Genomic DNA, 20,095 nt, shown 5'->3' with positions numbered 1-20,095 from the left:
TCAGCAAGCCTATGCTGATAGGCTGCTAAGGCTGCACCACCAGGCAGGTTAGTGATTATTCTGCATGTATTGTTATATAAAATATGGGAGAGAGCATGAAAGAAAGTGTTTTAGTCCAATAAAACAGCCATAAAATTGCCTGATTAAGTCCTCTGCATGTACTGTCAGATAAAAATGTCAGAGAGGCAGTAAAAGAGTGTAGTAACCCATTAAGAAAGGTAACATATGTCTGGAATAATATCTCTGCAGGCACTGTCATATAACATAACTGAGCGAGCCTGAAAAAAGATTGTTCTAACCTATTAATAAAGGTATAATATGTCTTGAACATGTCTGCCATATACGCCATTAAAACAAATAAAGGAGTGAGCCTGTAGAAAAATGTGTAATGTCATTAATAAAGGTCTAAAACCCAGTGTGTGTCTGTGTCACAGAGTCTGAAATGTTGTTGTACCCTTGCATTATACAAACAGTACTGTTTGAAAAGGTGTTGGCAACCCAGAGTTGTGCAGTCCCATATAAAGTGGGTGATGCAAGTGCCAGTAGTTGTGAAACATATATACAGTCCACAACAGTCAGTTTCTGGCTGGCATGAATAAGTAAATTTGGCACACGTGTAGCATGTTATTTTTTCACCATAAATGTGAGTGTGTGTCAAGAAATGCAGGGTTCTGTATAAATTGAAGTGAAAATGTCATGTGAAAACATCCCAGATATGTAGATAAAGAAATATAAATGCAATCAAGAAATATGTAGCAGTAACATCTGCATCCTGGACAGTTAGTATGTCAGATATAGGTCAGGCATATATTGAACTAGCCAAACCCATTACACAACCTAATGTATGGTGGCAAGTGTAATTATACATGTAGGGGATATACACTTGCAGTCACTAGGAATGTAGTGTAGATGAAAAGGTCATTAAAAGTTGTTAACCAAGGTTTTTTCTACACCCTACTGTATGTGCATGAACCATGCAATTCCACACCTCAGTGGGTAAGTGTAATCTTAAATATTTGTTGGGACATATGTCCTATTATTCTATAAATATTTGCATTCATGTTGATGCATGTGCCCTGTTTAAACACCACAGTCATGGTGGCCTGTTGCTACCAAACATCCCTGCATGCTGTTTGAATAACCACTGTGGTTCAATATATGCATGAGTTATGCTTGCTGTTCAACTGTTGTACCCTTGGTGTATTGGGTTAATGGGAATATTATTGTACGCTGTTACAACTAATCTGGAATGCTGTTTTGCTTATGTTGTAATTAAACACACCTAATCACAGAACGTATGGGAAGGCCGGTCCCAGCAGACCCACCTGTCCCACCTCAGCCAGCGAGTGCACCTGGCACCAGCAGGTCTGGTGCCCAGCCCGGGCTCCCGTCCTCCGTTGGTCCTGTGCCACCTTCGGGTGGAAGCACTGCAGGGGATGGGGCTCACCCCCCCATGCAAGCATAGGCAGAGAAGGGCCACCTGTCACCCTTCGAAGGGTCTGGGCTGTGGTGCATAGGGAGATCCAGCGTACAGTCGCTGATCCCCTATGCCAGCTTGAGGTGAGAGTGGCGTGTCTCTCGGGTGAGCCTGCCCATCCTACTCAGCCTCCAGCACAGCCACCCTCGGGGCTGTGAAGGTGCAGTGGTGACTGCCCATGGGTGGAGATCTTGGTTCCACTTTTACCATCTGTGGGCTCATGGGCTTGTGATTTCCAAACAACCTTCCCCGCCAATTGTGTTCACCCACCCCATGTGTCAAATTCTGCCCCTGTATGCATCTTGTTTGTCTTGTCTGTTTACCTCCCCAACCTACCTCCCCAAATATACCTACATCCCCTACCTCACATTCCACTCTCACCTGAAAAAAAATAAAAAAAGGGCAATCTGTTCCCACAAAAAAATTATGCCCCATACATAGCTGCCCATTTCGCACACATGTCCGCCGGACATGTAAACTGATAATTATAATTGGCAGTACAACATACTCTGTTGTCCTCACCCCTCTCTCAGGGGTGGAAGGTTGCAAATTTCACACCAAATTACGAACATATGCACAGCTGTTGCTGATAAAGAAATGGGTAGCTATGGGCCTTCCCTTCACCTTTCCTGCACATCCCAGCTGGTTTCCCTACTGTCTTTCCCTCTTTGTGCCCCCTTTTTCACCACTTTCCTATCTCCCCATTTTCTTTTCTTTCAAAGAAATTAGCGTGGGGGTTAGCGGGAGTAAGCACTTTTAAGCAGTAGTAAGTGGGTTTAAGCAAGTGTGTGCATGTGTGCACTTAGCTAAGCATCGCTAAGTGTCGCGCAAACCCACGCAAACCCACTTACAACTGCTTAAAAGTGCCTTAGCCACTCTGTATGACAGGGCACTTGTATTGCTCAGCATCAAAATAAAATACATGAACAGGTGAACATAACCCCTGCACTAAGGAAAAGGAGATGTTATAGACCATAATGTATTATAGGCATATGTTGTATTTTATAATTGTTCCTGCATTTTTATGCTCTGATAGTTTTTATAGCGTTTATATATATAGCATGAGTTTTAATATGGTGTTTTATTCAATGTGGTTTTAATATGTGAAGTTTGTATTTGATGTATTTTATGATGTTTATATTTATGTTTAGCGCTTGAATACCATATTATATGCATATGATATGGTTTGGCTCTTTAAATATGCTGTAATTGGTTTTTGACATGTGTTTCTTTTTGACCTATTGCTAGCATTGCTTAGATATTTAAACTGAGATAGCACTTTATTTTTGATACTGTCTGAAGAAGCCTAAGGGTGAAAGCGCTAACAGTTTCTGCTATTAAACTGCTTTATTTCCATTTTTGCAGTTTCTGGTGGTTTTTACAACCAAGTTTTGGATTGCTGTTATCGTGGAACTTTTTATTTTGTATTTAGCAAGCCATTTGACCCAGCGCATGGTGGTGACTTTTATTTCTTCTTGTTTTATTTCCATTGCAATTGCTGGGTCGTATCTCCGTTGTTCCGGTGTGGTTTTCATCTTTGTATTGTGCGTTATATTTTGGTTTATACACCGGACCAGGAGGATGGCAGATTTGGCTGGCGCCAACGTAGAATTACCATATGTATTGGAGAAGGGAGAGATGACCAATCGTAACACGACTAGATTCCAAGATTAACTGGAAAGATGCTGAAGCGAAAGATAGAAAGACCACACTTGGCAAATGATGAATTAAGCTTTCTTCCACTTTATTTAATCGTGGACTTCTTCAGAAAACCAGGATGCCTCCCTACATCCTGGTTTTATTTACAAAAACAGGAAATGATGTAAAAATCATGTCATACATGTGTATATATAAAAATAAAGATAAAAATAAAAATAAAACATTATGAACTTAGTATCATAATTATAACTTGTCACAAATCTGTCAATGATTTAAAAATACTTCATTAAAAACCATTTTTGTTTTTTGTTATTTGTTATTTGTTGCAAAGCTTTACATAACTTTGATTATTTGTTGAATGTAATGTATTAATTAGATTTGTATTTTGTGTTCCAGTACTGATGAAATGTCACTCTGATGCTGATGAGAACCAAAACTAGATGTTCCATCATTATGGGGATGAAATAATTCACTAACTAATGAAACCCAGTATGACGGAACAAAGTCCGTCACTTGGACTCATTATATCACAGCAAAAATATATATATATCCACCCAATACAAGGCGAAACCAAAAGGGAAAGGCAGAAAGAAGTGGTGAATACACCACAAAGTGATGAAACATATCATATCAATGTTGTAAATTTAAGTGATTGTTCTTTAACTGATGCATGTATAGATGTGTTAAGAAGGGGATTTAATTTCATTCCGGCAAATAACACTAGAATCGGCAATTTATTAGTTGATTTTAGACTATACATGCGTAAACTAAATTTGAGGTACATTTTACAAGATGTTCAAGTCAAAGGTACAGTGGGTGGAAGTAGATTGAAACGTCCTAGCACATTCAATCCTGCTTTAGTGAACACCTTACAAGTTTTTCAAAAAACTTGTGAATTAGAGTTTAGAAAAATGGAGTTTAATACATCAGAAGATAATTTAACCAATCTAGAGCGTGATGCTCTCACCTACATGACTAGTTCTCCTGATATCAGAGTAATGAAGGCAGACAAGGGGGGTAAGTTAGTCATTATGAACAAGGTAGATTACAACAAAGGAATTTCTGCTATGCTTAATGACACCAATTTCTATAAGGATGTTAGTATTGACTTTGTTCTAAATAAATACAGGAGGGTGGACACTCACCTTTTTGACATGTTATGCCAAGACGAAATAGACAACCTAGACTACGAGTTTCTGATGGTAGAACAACCAAGACTGGGTAATTTCTTTGGAATTCCCAAACTACACAATGATGATGGAGAAGTAACATTTAGGCCCATCATATCAGCTAAGAATTCAAAAACCGAAAGTTTATCTATTTGGTTGGATGATATATTGAATAGAATAGCACAAAAGTCAGAGTTCTACATCAGAGACTCGTGGCATTTACTAGAGAGTTTAGGAAGGTCTAATATTTCATTTGAAGGAATCCATTTTGCAACACTAGACGTTAAAAGTCTTTACACCAGTATTGATCAGGATCGTGGTATAGAACATCTGAGGAATTACTTGACACATAACACCGAATTACAGAATTCCAAAATCAACACAATCTGTTCCTTGATGGAAATAGTGTTGCATAACAATTTCTTCGAATTCAATAACAAAATTTACCAACAGATCTCTGGCGTAGCGATGGGGGCTAGAGTAGCCCCGGCGTTTGCTAACATAGTCATGGCAGATTGGGAGCAAGAACATCTTAAAAGACATTCTCTCTTTGGTAAAGCTCTATTTTATGGTAGATACATAGACGATCTATTTTTTGTGTGGGCAGGAGATTTAAATGAATTTGAGACTATGGTTCAAGATCTAAACAGAACAACTAGTTTTCTGGTTTTCAAACACAGTGGATATGGTAAAAATATCAATTATCTAGATGTCACACTATATATAGATTCTACAGATAACAAATTACACAGTAGAATATATAGAAAGCCTTGTTTTACCAACCAGTATTTACACAGAGAGAGTTTACACCCTGCCCACATGAAAAGAAATGTTATAAAGGGTCAGATCATAAGACTCAGCAGACTAACATCAGATGAGAACATTTATCATGGAGAGTTAATACAGTTAAGGAATCTATTTTTGGCCAGAGGGTACAAAAAATACATGTTGAAGAAAATAGAAAATGAAGTTAGAAGACTTCGTGATGGTGTAGCAAGGCCCATTTTGTCACACAATAGTGGGACGTATATGGAAGAAGTAACAACAGGTGTCACTGCCCCTAGAGATGACACCTTAGATCCAGATTTCCATCTAGCATTTCCGCTTCCAATCACTAATGAATTAAACAACATCAGAAGCATTATAGAGAACAATTGGGGCATTATTTTAGGCAACAGGGACCTCATGGCTTGCATAGGCATAAGACCACGTTTCACATACAGAAATGTTGTTAATATAAAGAGCATGTTAGAGTTAGAGAACACCAAGAGAGAGGTAAAGAGTAGGGAGATTAGTAAAAGAGGGAACCTTTGGTTGCCAAAACTGACAGTGTAGGTTTGTCACCAATACCTCTTTTGTCACCATTGGACATAATAAAAGACCTTGGAAAACAAAAAGAATGCTCAAACGTAGGATTTATGAACACAATCTGGCCATTAAAAACAGAGATATGAACAACGCTCTGGCCAGACATTCTTTAGAATGCGTGGATTTCAAGAAGTTTGAGTTTTTGTTTTACTGAGAAAAAATGCTTACTTAAAGGGGATCTTAACAATAAGTTAGAGCAGAAAGAGTCTATATGGCAGTTATGCTTAGGGGCGGATGGACCCCCTGGGCTCAATGAGGGGATAAATATCAAATGTTTTCTTAACAACAGAAATTAATAACAGTTCTACAAGGGCACACTTTTTAAAATTTGAATCAACGTCACAATACATTCACATTTGTGTACACCTAGGGGTTTCTGAGAGAAGTTAATTCCTTAGGATTATCCAGGGGCTAGCGACAATTTGAATTGTGACAGGGGCCTTGATGAGATCATCTATATATTTTTTTGCTGTGATATAATGAGTCCAAGTGACGGACTTTGTTCCGTCATACTGGGTTTCATTAGTTAGTGAATTATTTCATCCCCATAATGATGGAACATTTAGTTTTGGTTCTCATCAGCATCAGAGTGACATTTCATCAGTACTGGAACACAAAATAAAAATATAAATAATACATTACATTTAACAAATAATCAAAGTTATGTAAAGCTTTGCAACAAATAACAAATAACAAAAATGGTTTTTAATGAAGTATTTTTAAATCATTGACAGATTTGTGACAAGTTATAATTATGACATCAAGTTCATAATGTTTTATTTTTATTTTTATTTTTATATACATATATGTACGACATGATTTTTACATCATTTCCTGTTTTTGTAAATAAAACCAGGATGTAGGGAGGCATCCTGGTTTTCTGAAGAAGTCCAATATTAAAAAAAGTGGAAGAAAGCTTAATTCATCATTTGCCAAGTGTGGTCTTTCTATCTTAGCATCTTTCCAGTTTGTCTAGTTCAGTTTGTTTTAGATTCCAAGATTGTGTGAGAGGTGAGACAAACTTGCTGCTTTTGTACGAGCCACACTTAGCTGAGACTAGTACGGATATGGATGCAGGAACTGTGATCTCCGTGTCGGAGGATTTGGACAGATTTGAGAAACAGTTCATTAAACTAAAGAGGTTACAGCTTCAACGCCAACACTTTGAAGCGTGCTTGGCAAAACGGATTATTCCACGTGGTCTACGAATCCTAAAAATGCCTACCTCAAGTAATATGTTTCCTGAGCTGCTGTGTAAATGGCAGCATCTTAATATAGAACTGAGCAATAACTACATGAAGTTGCTCATAGACTTTCATAAGCCAGAGGAAGAGGCGCTGATACGAACAGTTAATGAACTTTATAACAACATTAGAGCTAAAGACCTGGATGGGACTGTTATTATGTTATTAGAGAATGTAATAGATAATGTTAGCTTGTTTGAGAGGCGCTTGTTAGAACAAAAGAAGGGTAAAATCCTAAGGGATTTAAAGGATTTTAACAACAACCATGTATTCACTTGGCCAAGAGCTGCTGTACATGAGCATTTAGTGAACAGTGATAGCGTTGTTTCCTCTAATAATATCAGGAGGAATGTGGTAAATGTGAATAAGGGTACACTTAATCTACCCAAACGGAATGTTGATTCTGAGGCACCTGTTATGGGTACCTCAACTGTTAATACCTCTGTTGATGTTGTAGAGTCCTTAGTAGCTGTGGATGTTGTATCACCAGCCGCAGCTACCCCTGTGACTAATAATACTGAGAATATAGTAGTACAGATGCCTGTGGTTGGTGTACATTCTAAAGCAAATGACATGGTGGTGAGGAGGAAGACTCCCATTACGGGTAATCTTCCCATGTTTGAGAATGCTACTGATACTACCTTTCACCCTTTCCCTATAGCACAGGATTGCAGATTAGGGAGGGGGAGGTCCCTGAGCAGGGGACGACACAAGAGGAAAGGGTCAGGCAACGAGGTAGTAGGCCCCAATTTGAAGAAAATGTGGGAGAAAACTGTAACACGCTAGTTATTAATTTAACTAAGAGAGCATTGACCAAGTATGAGTATGAGGTACTAAACAGGGGCCTCAGTTTTATACCTACTAAACGTAGTGATTTGGTAGAGTCTATATTAGACTTGAAAACCTTTGTGCGGAATGTACAGTTAAAGATAGATTTTCGCTCCTCTGATGAGAATGTGAGAGAAGTGAGGTTTAAGCAGAACAGTGTGTATTTACCACAGTTACATCCTCTGTTAGATACATACTCACGCCTAGTAGAGAATGATATATATGAGTATTTTACTACTAATAGGAGGTGTAGGTATGACCAGAATTTGAATATAAAGCAGCGACAGGCACTAGAAGCTTTAAGGCTTGATCCAGATATTGTTATTAGACCAGCAGACAAAGGTGGGCCTATTGTATTAATGGATACGTGTGCTTATATAGAGAGTATGCAGTCTTTATTGACTACAGGTTTGTTTTATACAAGGATTGATATGACACTGGTAACAGAGAAGGTCCTTAAGGTTTTTGATATGCTAGATGACTTGGTTTTGAGCTATGATATCACTGAAGAACTTTATTGTTACTTGAAGGTGAAGAACCCACATATTCCAATAATGCAAGGGTTACCCAAGATACATAAATCGGTGAACCAACCTCCTATGAGACCCATTGTCTCTGGGTAGGGTTGGTTGACTGAACCCATGTCTATCTACATTGAACATTTCTCCAGACCCCTGGTGGATAGGAGTCCTCATATTCTTAAGGACAGCAAACAATTCTTGATTGATCTCTATGACTTTATGAGAGATGTAGAACCTTTGAGTGAATTTCTACTTGTTACCTTAGATGTGGTGAGTTTATTCACCGTTATACCCAATGATCTAGGGGTTCAGTTTTTTCTTAATTATTTACGTAGGAACTCTAGTTAAACTAATAAGTTCATGGATTTACTTGCTTTGTTCTTGGAGACTATACTCACGAATAATGTGTTTGTATTTGGTGGTGATATTTACCTACAGGATGATGGCGTGGCTATGGGCACTTCTTGTGCCAATAGCTACGCCAACATAGTTATGGCAGAGTGGGAAGACCAGTTTTTGTTTCAACATAATCAGTACAAAGACCACGTAAGGTTCTATAGGAGGTTTGTGGATGACCTTTTCCTCATTTGGTTTGGTACCTTGGAGGAATTGTTGTCATTTGTCCATGATGTTAATCATTCTACAGAGTTCTTGAGGTTTACCCTATGTTATTCGCAATATGCTATCTCTTTTTTGGATTTGTCTATGCGTAGACTTTCAGATGGTCTTATTAACACCTGTATACACAGGAAACCATGTTATCAGAATGCACTCCTTCATAGGAGCAGTATGCATCCTACCTATGTATTTAATAACGTGATGAAAGGACAGATTATGAGGGCCTCGAGGTTGAATCCCACTGATGTAGGATACTCTCAAGAGTTGAACAGGATGGGTGAGATGTTTTTGGCACGGGGATACAAACAAGAGACTTTCAATAAGATGAAGTTGGAAGTGGATTCACTTCGTACTAATGTAGCTAAACCCTATTTTTCAGATTTAGGTCTGGTCAATGATGTTAGACCTTCGGCTGATAAGTCATCTCAAGGTTATTTGAGAGCCCCTCTTTTTTATACTCAGGATGCACGATTCATAAGGAACGTCATGGAAGATAGATGGGAGATTTTGACTTTAGATCCTGTAGTTAAGAGCATTGTAGGACCGAAGCCTATTGTTAGTTATAAGAACAAACCCAATGTTAAGAGTATGTTGTGTCATAGGACTGTACCTCCTGGCCCACGTCTTGATACTGTATTGGTTGGGAATACGAGTCCATGTGGGCATTGTAATCAATGTGTTTTGATAGACACTAGGACTTCATTTGTCCATCCTATCACGAAGTATGAGTTTAAGTTTAATACAGGTACTGATTGTTCAAGCTCCAACATAGTTTATCTGGGTAGGTGCTCTGCTTGTCCTTCGTTTTATATAGGTAAAACGAATAGGACTTTAAAGGAACGGATGAGGGAACATACTTATCAAATTAGGGTGGCCAATACCACCAATGCTTTAGCCAGACATGTTTCAGTGACTGGTTTACATCATACTTTTTTGTTTAGTGTTATGGAAGTGGTTTATATGAACATGAGGGGAGGGGATCTTATTAATTGTACTTTGGAGAAAGAGATGCACTGGATTATTAGATGCAGGGCAGATAAGTTCCCTGGACTTAATGAAAAGGTGAACATAACCCCTGCACTAAGGAAAAGGAGATGTTATAGACCATAATGTATTATAGGCATATGTTGTATTTTATAATTGTTCCTGCATTTTTATGCTCTGATAGTTTTTATAGCGTTTATATATATAGCATGAGTTTTAATATGGTGTTTTATTCAATGTGGTTTTAATATGTGAAGTTTGTATTTGATGTATTTTATGGTGTTTATATTTATGTTTAGCGCTTGAATACCGTATTATATGCATATGATATGGTTTGGCTCTTTAAATATGCTGTAATTGGTTTTTGACATGTGTTTCTTTTTGACCTATTGCTAGCATTGCTTAGATATTTAAACTGAGATAGCACTTTATTTTTGATACTGTCTGAAGAAGCCTAAGGGTGAAAGCGTTAACAGTTTCTGCTATTAAACTGCTTTATTTCCATTTTTGCAGTTTCTGGTGGTTTTTACAACCAAGTTTTGGATTGCTGTTATCGTGGAACTTTTTATTTTGTATTTAGCAAGCCATTTGACCCAGCGCATGGTGGTGACTTTTATTTGTTCTTGTTTCATTTCCATTGCGATTGCTGGGTCGTATCTCCGTTGTTCCGGTGTGGTTTTCATCTTTGTATTGTGCGTTATATCAAAATAAAATACACCTGTCAGTCTCGAACCCCAAACCAAGGGCTCACCAGTCTGCATGAAGTGCCACTACACCACAGCAGATATACAATACCTCGGTGCTGAAAGAAATATATCATGCATTACGAGTGAATGAGGCTTAAATATTGCTTGAAACCACCACGAGGTTTACGAGTGAATGTAAAGGGAGAATAGGAATGGCATAACACAAATCATGTTCTGTGGCCCTTAACCAGCAAGTGTTGTGGAATTGCATGACATGACTGTGAAAAGTGAACCAGCCATGCTAGTAGGGAATAATGTTACAGTAGCACCTTACAAACCCCACACAGTATCAGGGCAGGATAACCACTGGCATATTTGAATAGGTCAGAGGCCAGACCTCCCAAATGTGACTGGTTTACAGGGATGTCCCTGATTTGCAAACAAATGTTAGCTGTGCCCCTCAGATTCCCTGTGAAATGTAGTAGCAGTAGGCAGAAAGGTGGGGAATCCCACTTAATGATAAATGTCAATAAGTGAGAGTAGACACTGCTTGCACGTCAGAAAAGGTGTAGTAATACATATGCTCAGAATCCCCCAAAGTCGCAACTGCAAAATATTTGAAATATATCACAGGTGTATCCCACTGATATGTACCTTTCCCTAAGGCTGTTCAAATATATACCTAAGAGTATCTGAGGCCTGGACGAGTCAGAAACACACAGGCATATTAGCCTGTCTGCTGTTACACACTCTGCGAATAGCTGTAGAATGAATTCCACAAGCATGCCCTTATGTAGGAGTACAACACAGAAATATCAAAGGATGTAGCCATGTACTGCTAGCAACCACCTGTGACAATGCCATTGTTCAGGTGCTGAAAAGACTGGTGTGGTGCACAGTCAATGAATACTAGGCTAACCTCTGTCTACCATCTTGATATGTCCACAGTTGGGAGATACTCAGACAGATTACTAGCCATTATAGACTTACAGGAAAACAGCAACTCTGCATGTTCAGCAAGATAAACGTCACACGATAATAAATAATGTGCTCTGCAGTTCTGCACCCCTACCCAAAGTACTATATACCCGTGTAGTCAGGCACAACCAAGGGTGTAGGTAGGCATACACAGTAGTGAAATATGTCCAGTTGTCCTGAGCAGACTGTACTAATGTCAACACAAACCACAAACTGTTCAGAAGTGAGTAACATATTAATGACAGTATAGCAGTTCACAAACAGTGCATGTGCCTGATATTCATAATTGGTAATACAACATAATTAGTTGTCCTCACCCCTCTCTCAGGGGTGGAAGGTTTCAAATATCCCTCCTAATGTATTGCATATGCACAGCTGTTGCTGGTAAAGAAATGGGCAGCTATGGACCTTCTCCACACCCATCCTGTACATCTCGAGCTGGTTTCCCTACTGTCTTCCCCTCTTTGTGCAACCTTTATCACCACATTCCTATCTCCCCATTTACTTTTCTGTCAAAGAAATGACCGCAGGGGTTAGCGGGAGTGAGCACTTGTAAAGAGTAGTAAGCGGGTTTGCACCAGTGTGCGCATGTATGCACTTAGCTTAGCATTGCTAAGATATGATAAGCTAAGCCAAGCTTAGCTTAGTATAGCTAAAGTAAAACAAGCTAAGCTAAGCTTAGCTTAGCATCGCTAAGCGTTGCGCAAACCTGTGCAAACCCACTTACAACTGCTTAAAAATGCCTTAGTCACTCTGTATGACAGGGCCCTTGTACTGTTCAGCAGCAAAATATAATACCCTTGTCAGTCTCTAACCCCACACCTTGGACTCACCAGTCTGCATGACGTACCACTAAGCCACAGCAGATATACAATAACTTGGTGCTGAAAGAAATATAACATGCATTACAATGAGTGAATGTAAAGGGAAAATAGGAAAGCCATAGGAATACATTGCAATAACTACTGTTGTATGCCAGCTAATTCTCTAATTTGAAAAGAAAGTACATACTCCCATGTATCCAGTGTTAGCATTAGGAGGTGTGAGTAAACCTACACACTGAGAAGAGTGTACTGGAAGAATCAACAGTCAGGTTTCAATACAACATGCATTTCACTGGCTACAACCCAGCTTCAGATATGAGACATATACCAACCTTCTGATTGAGACAACAGTGTCCACAGCAAACAAGCATGGTCCCCACCTTGCAAAACTGAAAGGGCTATGCCTACCTAACCTATCATTTTATAGCAGTGTCCTGAAATCACAGTGAGAACTGCAATTACCACACAGCAGGCTGCATGCAATTACTAAATGGTGGGCACCAATTGGTGCAGAGGCCATCACATGCACATGTGCAGATACCTAGAAAAGCAACCTGTATCTGCTGTCCACACATGCAATAATATCATTGCACCAACTTGGAGAGAGAGAGAGAGAGCGCGCGAGTGAGAGAGACAGACAGAGACAGACAGATGGATACAAACAGGCAGTGGGAGAAAGACACTGAAAACAAACAGCAACACACAGAGGAAAACAAAACCAAAAAATAAATAAATAAACAAAAAAAATACACCTACAGCAGACGGAGGTGAGGAATACAAAGGAAAGGTATGTAACAGATATGTATTTGCTGGCATCCGAAAGATGTGTCTGAAGGGTACCCTACATACTGTGAATCATCCATATGTGGCAGCAGTCTGTATCTATATGTACATGCACATTTGCATAGGGCAAGAGACATACTGCAACTGTTAGTGAAGGCGGGCATATGTATGTTGTTGAAGGCTGCTATGTGCACATATGTATGTAGGTTGTAGTGTGTGGCATTGCAGACAGCAAGCAGTGCTGGTATATGTCATGTGGTGATTAAGCGCTGTGGGACTGAGCTACAGGCAGTGAGGCCTGCTACAGCTATACAGCCTGAGGACTGCAGAATGCATTCTGCACAACATTGTGCAATAGTATTACATAACCGTATGTCTCACAACTGTTGCATAATTGACATCCCCACCATGACAGGTGGGCAGTATATGTGCCTATATGTGTAGCTATATGTACAGCAATAGATGTTTAGATGTATGTGTATATATACATGTATATATATATATATATATATATATATATATATATATATATATATATATATATATATATATATCTATATATATATATATCTATATATATATATATATATATATATATATATATATATATATACATATATAGATATATAGATAAATAGAAATATAGATATATAGAATTAAAGATATGTAGATCTATATATAGATATATACATACATACATACATATATACATATATATATATATATAAAGATAGATATATGTAGATATATATTGATATATATATATATATATATATGGATAAATATAGATATATATCGATATATATGATATATATAGATATGTATGGATATGTATGGATATGGATAGATATGGATAGATATGGATAGATATGTATATATGTATGTTTTTTATATATATATATATATATATATATATATATATATATATATATATACAGAGAGAGAGAGAGGGGGAGACACGGAGTCATATGTACTGCAACAGGTGCCTGTTGTACAAGGCATGGACTGAACACCAGTGTTGATACTGCAGTGCCATACCCCATTCCAAAACACCTTACGCAGTAACTGCCACATAGGTGGTAGCCTGCCTAACACTGAAGGTGTCAGAAGGGAACACGGGACACAGGTGGACAGTAGGCTCCCTTTTGATAATCACAGTGCCACAGTAGTCATGTAATCTGTCTACATGGTACGTGTCATCACGAAAGGTGTGTCATCTAGGGAAATATAGGTCGGTGTTCCCCTCTACTCATCACAATGCCCCACGCGGTATGTACCTCACATGACAACTACAGCAAGTGGAATGGCCACAGACATACCTAACAAAGAGTAATACTGCCTTCAAACACATGCCCTATGCAGATTGACTCACAAAACCACAGCTAGAGTGCATTGCATACCGCCCACCCAGAGGTTACCACTGCCGGACATACAGAGGTATGTCGCACCCATAGCATTCGGCCAACCACCATGACAACACCTCACAATCCCTCCAGGCTACATGATCTAGGGCCCTAATCCTTGTCACCTCACTAAACAGCACATGCTGGAGGTACAGGTTCCTATCCACAAACATGCCATACTCTGGACTAAACCACCCAGCATTAACAAACAAGGCTCCTCATTAGCAGATGTCATACATACCCCTGATGATTGTTTTGGAGATAGGTAATATGCCCTGGGGGTCACCTCTGTGTATCCGGATGACAGGAGCAAGTGAAATCACATTACATGTGTGTCAAAGGGCAGGGTAGCATATGGCTAGGCTGCTCTAGGCCCTAGGGCCAATAGCGTATTACCTACCTATGACACAATGCACACACACATGTACTCAGTGCAATACCTGCTATGTGAGGTGGAATGAGTGTGACAGTGACTGTGTGCAAGGTTTGTAAAGGTGTGATAGCTTGGTGTGAGGTTATGTCTGTCATGGTAGTTTGTGTCCTAGGTGTGAGGCCAGAGAAAGATGTGTCAGTTATTGGGATGCAGACATAGTAGGATGGCATATGTTGTGACATAGTTCCTTGTGTACAACTGTGGTGTCCCATTGTAGGCGGAAGCAATACATGTATGCTCAGTAAGTGGTACTGCTGGTCACTCCAGCTCACATATGAACTGTTGTACTACCTGAAGCTGTAGGCCTAACAGCACAGTATGGTGTATGTTCACAGTCCCTGGTAACACTGTCTTGTGTGTTTCCTGTAGTCTGCACAGATTACATACCTCAGGCATAGGTATCTGTAAGTAGGGGCACACAGTACTATAAGGTACACAGGTAATGCTCATCTGTGTCGGTATACATCTGTGTGTTGTATGTATGTCTGATGTGTGTGTAATGATGCCTGTACCATGCCTGCAATCACATGTGTGTTACAGGGTATGTGTGTGTACCTAGTAACATGTATACTCTGTTACAGCAGTATGCCAGCTATATTAACAACCGTGCACATATGTTAGATAGGAGTATGGCATCAAAGACTAGAGTGGTTTACTGGTAATACTGTAAATGTACATTACATTCATTGCATTGGATGACATATTTCTTCATGCATTAGCTTGATATATACCCCCGGGGCAAGGTTGTGCATTGTATCCCAAACAGTGTGCCGACTACTGGTGTATACTGGTTTGTTATATGGAGTGTGGCAGGCACTGTCAGCCAGTTGTGGGCTGAGCACTGATATGTGGTATTGAACGTGCATATCCTCTGATAGACAGATAGATACTATATATGGCAGTTAAATTATATCTGTACGTCATAATGTTAAGTGTGCCACATGACTTGCTCACACATATTGTTTAATTGTCTTCCAGGGTTATGGCTCATCAACGTAATCCATCGTATATGGCTTGCGGAGGAGCAGGAAATTCAGAACAGCCTGGTGCAGCACTATAACCTGCTTTTTTCCAGGGCCAGCCAGCACCAGCATGAGCGTACTGCACTGTGGCACGACCTTGTTCGCCGGGTAAATGACATAGGCATGCATAACCGGACATATGAGCAGGTATGCCATCACTGCAGTGATTTAATTAGACATGTCCAGCAGCATGCGTCTGATATCCATAGGGAACAGCTTGCCACAGGTGGTGGGGCGGCCATACATCCCCTCTCACCAGAGTGGAGGAGCTGCTCCTAAGCATGGTGGCTCCTGGCCTACAGCAGCAACAGCATCACACATGTGTCATCATGGAGGCTGGAGCCACCTAGCAGGATGACATGGAGCGTGCCCGTAATATGCCCTAGCTGTAGACTACCATTACCTGTATTGTTAGAATATGCATATGTGACATGTGTACTGTGTGTTTAGCAGTTGTGCTGCCTATCGTGTGCAATACTGATATTTGGAATAGTATCCGTACACCTGTGACTGTTGACTGTTGTTCCACTGTCATTTAGCACACTCACAGTAGCAATGCCACAGTTGTGGCCACTGACAAACTGTGTCATATTCTTGTAGGTCCCTCTGGTGTGACAGCAGGGCAGACGATACATGCTGGTGAGTGTGTTAACACTTTAATATTGGTAATGAAATGTGCATGTCATAGGTGAGGTGTAGGCCATGTACACGTAACACACCTACGCATAATGCATGCTGTGCATGTTTGCTGTGAGACATCAGTCATCTCAGTAAAGTCAGTAGCTGCCTCAATCACATGCAATGCACAGTGCAGCAGACACAATTGTGGCAATACTGTACTGCACATTGGATATGCATAGTTGCTACAGCTATACACAACAGAACATGTGTATTATACGCAGTACACAAAAACATGCTACATTTGGCATTACCACACACCCGCTGTAATGTCACACTTCAGTATCCCAGATGTCATGCACACACACATGATGTACCTCAGGGGTAAAGGCCTATCATGGGGCTGTGCAACACTCTGCAGCACCTAACTCAGTCATGTTAGGCAATGCTCCCTATTGGGCACCTCACCCACATGTAAAAGGTGGCTGTGTAATTGTGAACGTAGCCACGGCACTGCAGTTCAGGTACAGCATGCTAGGCAGTGGTCTTGCACACATTAGTAGCTGTGAGTGACCACAAGATGCATGTTGATGATGGCACAGAGTACTACACCCCATCCAGTTACAGTGACAGTACCACTCATAGCCGTCATTGCTTTGCACCTCATTGTTGTGGGTTTGCAAACATATGCACCTATACACAATATGCATAGCATGTTGTGTGTGTGCTTACATATGCTAGTACACACAATATGCACAGCAGTCACCATCCAAAGTGTCACATATATGTCCTGAAATGCTAGTGGGTGTATAGGTCACTTGACACACATTGGGTATGTGTGGTGTTTAATGTTGCAGTCGTGTAGCATGCCATGCCATGTCTGGCACTGACATATTTGCAATATGTCCCACACTCACCATAACTACTGTACACTGGCCATGTCGAGCATTGGGATTCCTTCACGTCAACATGCACCACACATCCCGTGTGTGTACATAGCATGCATGTGCTACACCCATGCCCACTATTATCTGCTATGGACACAGACACTGTACTCAGACATGGATATCTATGTGTCAGACAGATAACACATGCAGCCATGGCATGTATACTTGTGAGTGATGGTGCACAGGGCATTGCAGAGCTGATAATACCTGCACAGCAATGTTGTGTCCATGTAAACATTGTATTCCAGGGTGTAGCCAATCACTGAACAACTACACAGTTGCATCAAAGTCATGTATACTGCCATTAAATAGGGCCGTCTACACTTGCACTGCATGGTCTTGTGCAACACATATTCTGCATGCTGACATGTGTGTGGTGACTGTTTACCTTGTGATACTGACACTCACCTTCACCCACTATAGAGTATGCGTTGGATTGCTGGTGTGTGTGTGTGTATGTGCTGTAGTGAGGAGTGTATTAGTGTTCATGTGTTCATGTGTGCATGTGTGCATGTGTGCATGTGTTCATGTGTGCGTGTGTGCGTGTGTGCATGTGTGCATGTGTTCAGGTTATGTTTCATACCATGAGTTCTGACAACAAGACTTGGAACAGACAACACAACTAGGGGGAGTATCCATATACATCACAGATACACACACCTCCAGGTTAGTAGCACTGCACAAAGCATCACAGACCATACATATACAACTACCATTGTGCAAAACTGCCTTTCAGTTTGTTGCCTGCTACAGACAACCCTCCCAAACTCAGGAACCACACTCGGCTTTCATGGGAACTATGGAGAATATGAAGGTCTCCACAAACACCATTATATTGTGTGACTTCATATACACAAATATTGACTGGGGATACTACTCAAGCCCCAACACCCTCACCCAACAGTCGCTACAATTTGTAGACTCATATGTTATGGCACAACCAGTCAGCACAGCCACAAGGGGGAATACATATTGGACCTGATCATCACCAACATGGGGACTCTGTGTTCCAAACCAGCGATATACCCCTCATTGATAAGGTCAGAACATACATGTATCTCACTGGACATACATATTCCCTCCACACACCCATCCTGGGTAATCTTGGTGAACTTCTCATGAGCCAATGTCTCACTTCACCAAAGCAAGGTGGTATCCTTCAGACACCCTGAGACAGTGGCAAATACGGCTCACACTGCTGAATCCTTTACATACACATTCTATGGCCACCTAGTGGACTGCATGGATTGTGCTATCCCAAATAACAACAGGACTCACTACTTTAATGGTAGGGGACCTGTCTGGTAGACCCAGCCATTAATAAGTTGTACAACATCAGGAGGATGCTACTACATGATAGAGCACAATCCCAGACTGGGAAGGCATCTGTGATCTGTACTAGCAGGCAGCAACGATCACTCATGAACTTTTCTAAGGGTCGCTTCTACCGGACAATTGCACCAAACATGTAGGGCTATCACACGGCCTTCTTCAGTTATGTCAGGAACCTGGGTGGACACTCACTGATATGCTGTGAGTTACTGCATACTGACTAAATGTACCCTGAACCCACTGGCATTGCCAACATCCTGGCAAACAGGTTCAGCGCAGATGTCTCCCCCACAACCCCCTAAGGAGCAACTATCCATCCAAACAGAGTATAACCTCCCTGACATCACACAGTAACAGGTGAGTGCTGCCCTCCCCAAAGCGTTCATCACAGCATCAATGGGACCAGATGGTGTCCCAGCCTGCATCTTACATGAGCTTCATGACAGACGTAACCCTCACATTACATCACTGTTCAATATTGGAATTACTACAGGATATGTACCGAAGGAATGGCGTACAGCAACAGTGGTCCCACTCCACAGAGTTGGTGCCACAGCGAACCACAGACAATATTGCCCTATAAGCCTAACTAGCCTGTTCTGCAAGGTTATGGAGCGTATTGTCATGGGACTCATACACATAGACATTGGGAACCTACAGACATTGTGTCCTACACATTTCAGCATTGTTGTGGGCAGATCTTGCCTCTTGAACCTGTTTGTATTCTTTAAATGGTTAACAGGTCCATCGACATAGGGATGGTTGTCCACACAGCCTACCTGAACCTTGCAAAACCCTTCAATACAATAACCCACTGGGCCATTATGCATAGGCTCACCAGCGTCAATATGGACACATATCTCACACGATGGATTGCTACCTGGATCAGGGATAGCACCCACATGGTCAAAATAGCAGGTGCTATGCCTGACTATACACCAGTTACATGTGGCATCCCACACGGCTTGATCCTGGGACCTCTCTTGTCCAGTATATATTTGTCTGATGTACTATATTTGTCTGACGTACAGGCTACCACAGGGGGAATATGGCTGAACATGTTTGCACTTGACTGCAAACTGGGTGCCATGATCAACTCTCCAGCTGCCACAGGCATACTCAAACAGGTTCTCACAGAGATGGATGACTGGTGTCTGAGCCATGGCCTACAGCTAAATGCCATTAGTTGCATAGTCATCCC

The sequence above is a fragment of the Protopterus annectens genome, chromosome 1.part1 (genome assembly GCF_019279795.1).
Source record: "Protopterus annectens isolate FY-2018-M chromosome 1.part1, PAN1.0, whole genome shotgun sequence".
In the NCBI taxonomy this organism is placed as follows: Eukaryota; Metazoa; Chordata; order Ceratodontiformes; family Protopteridae; genus Protopterus; species Protopterus annectens.
Note: the sequence above shows the minus strand (reverse complement) of the source record.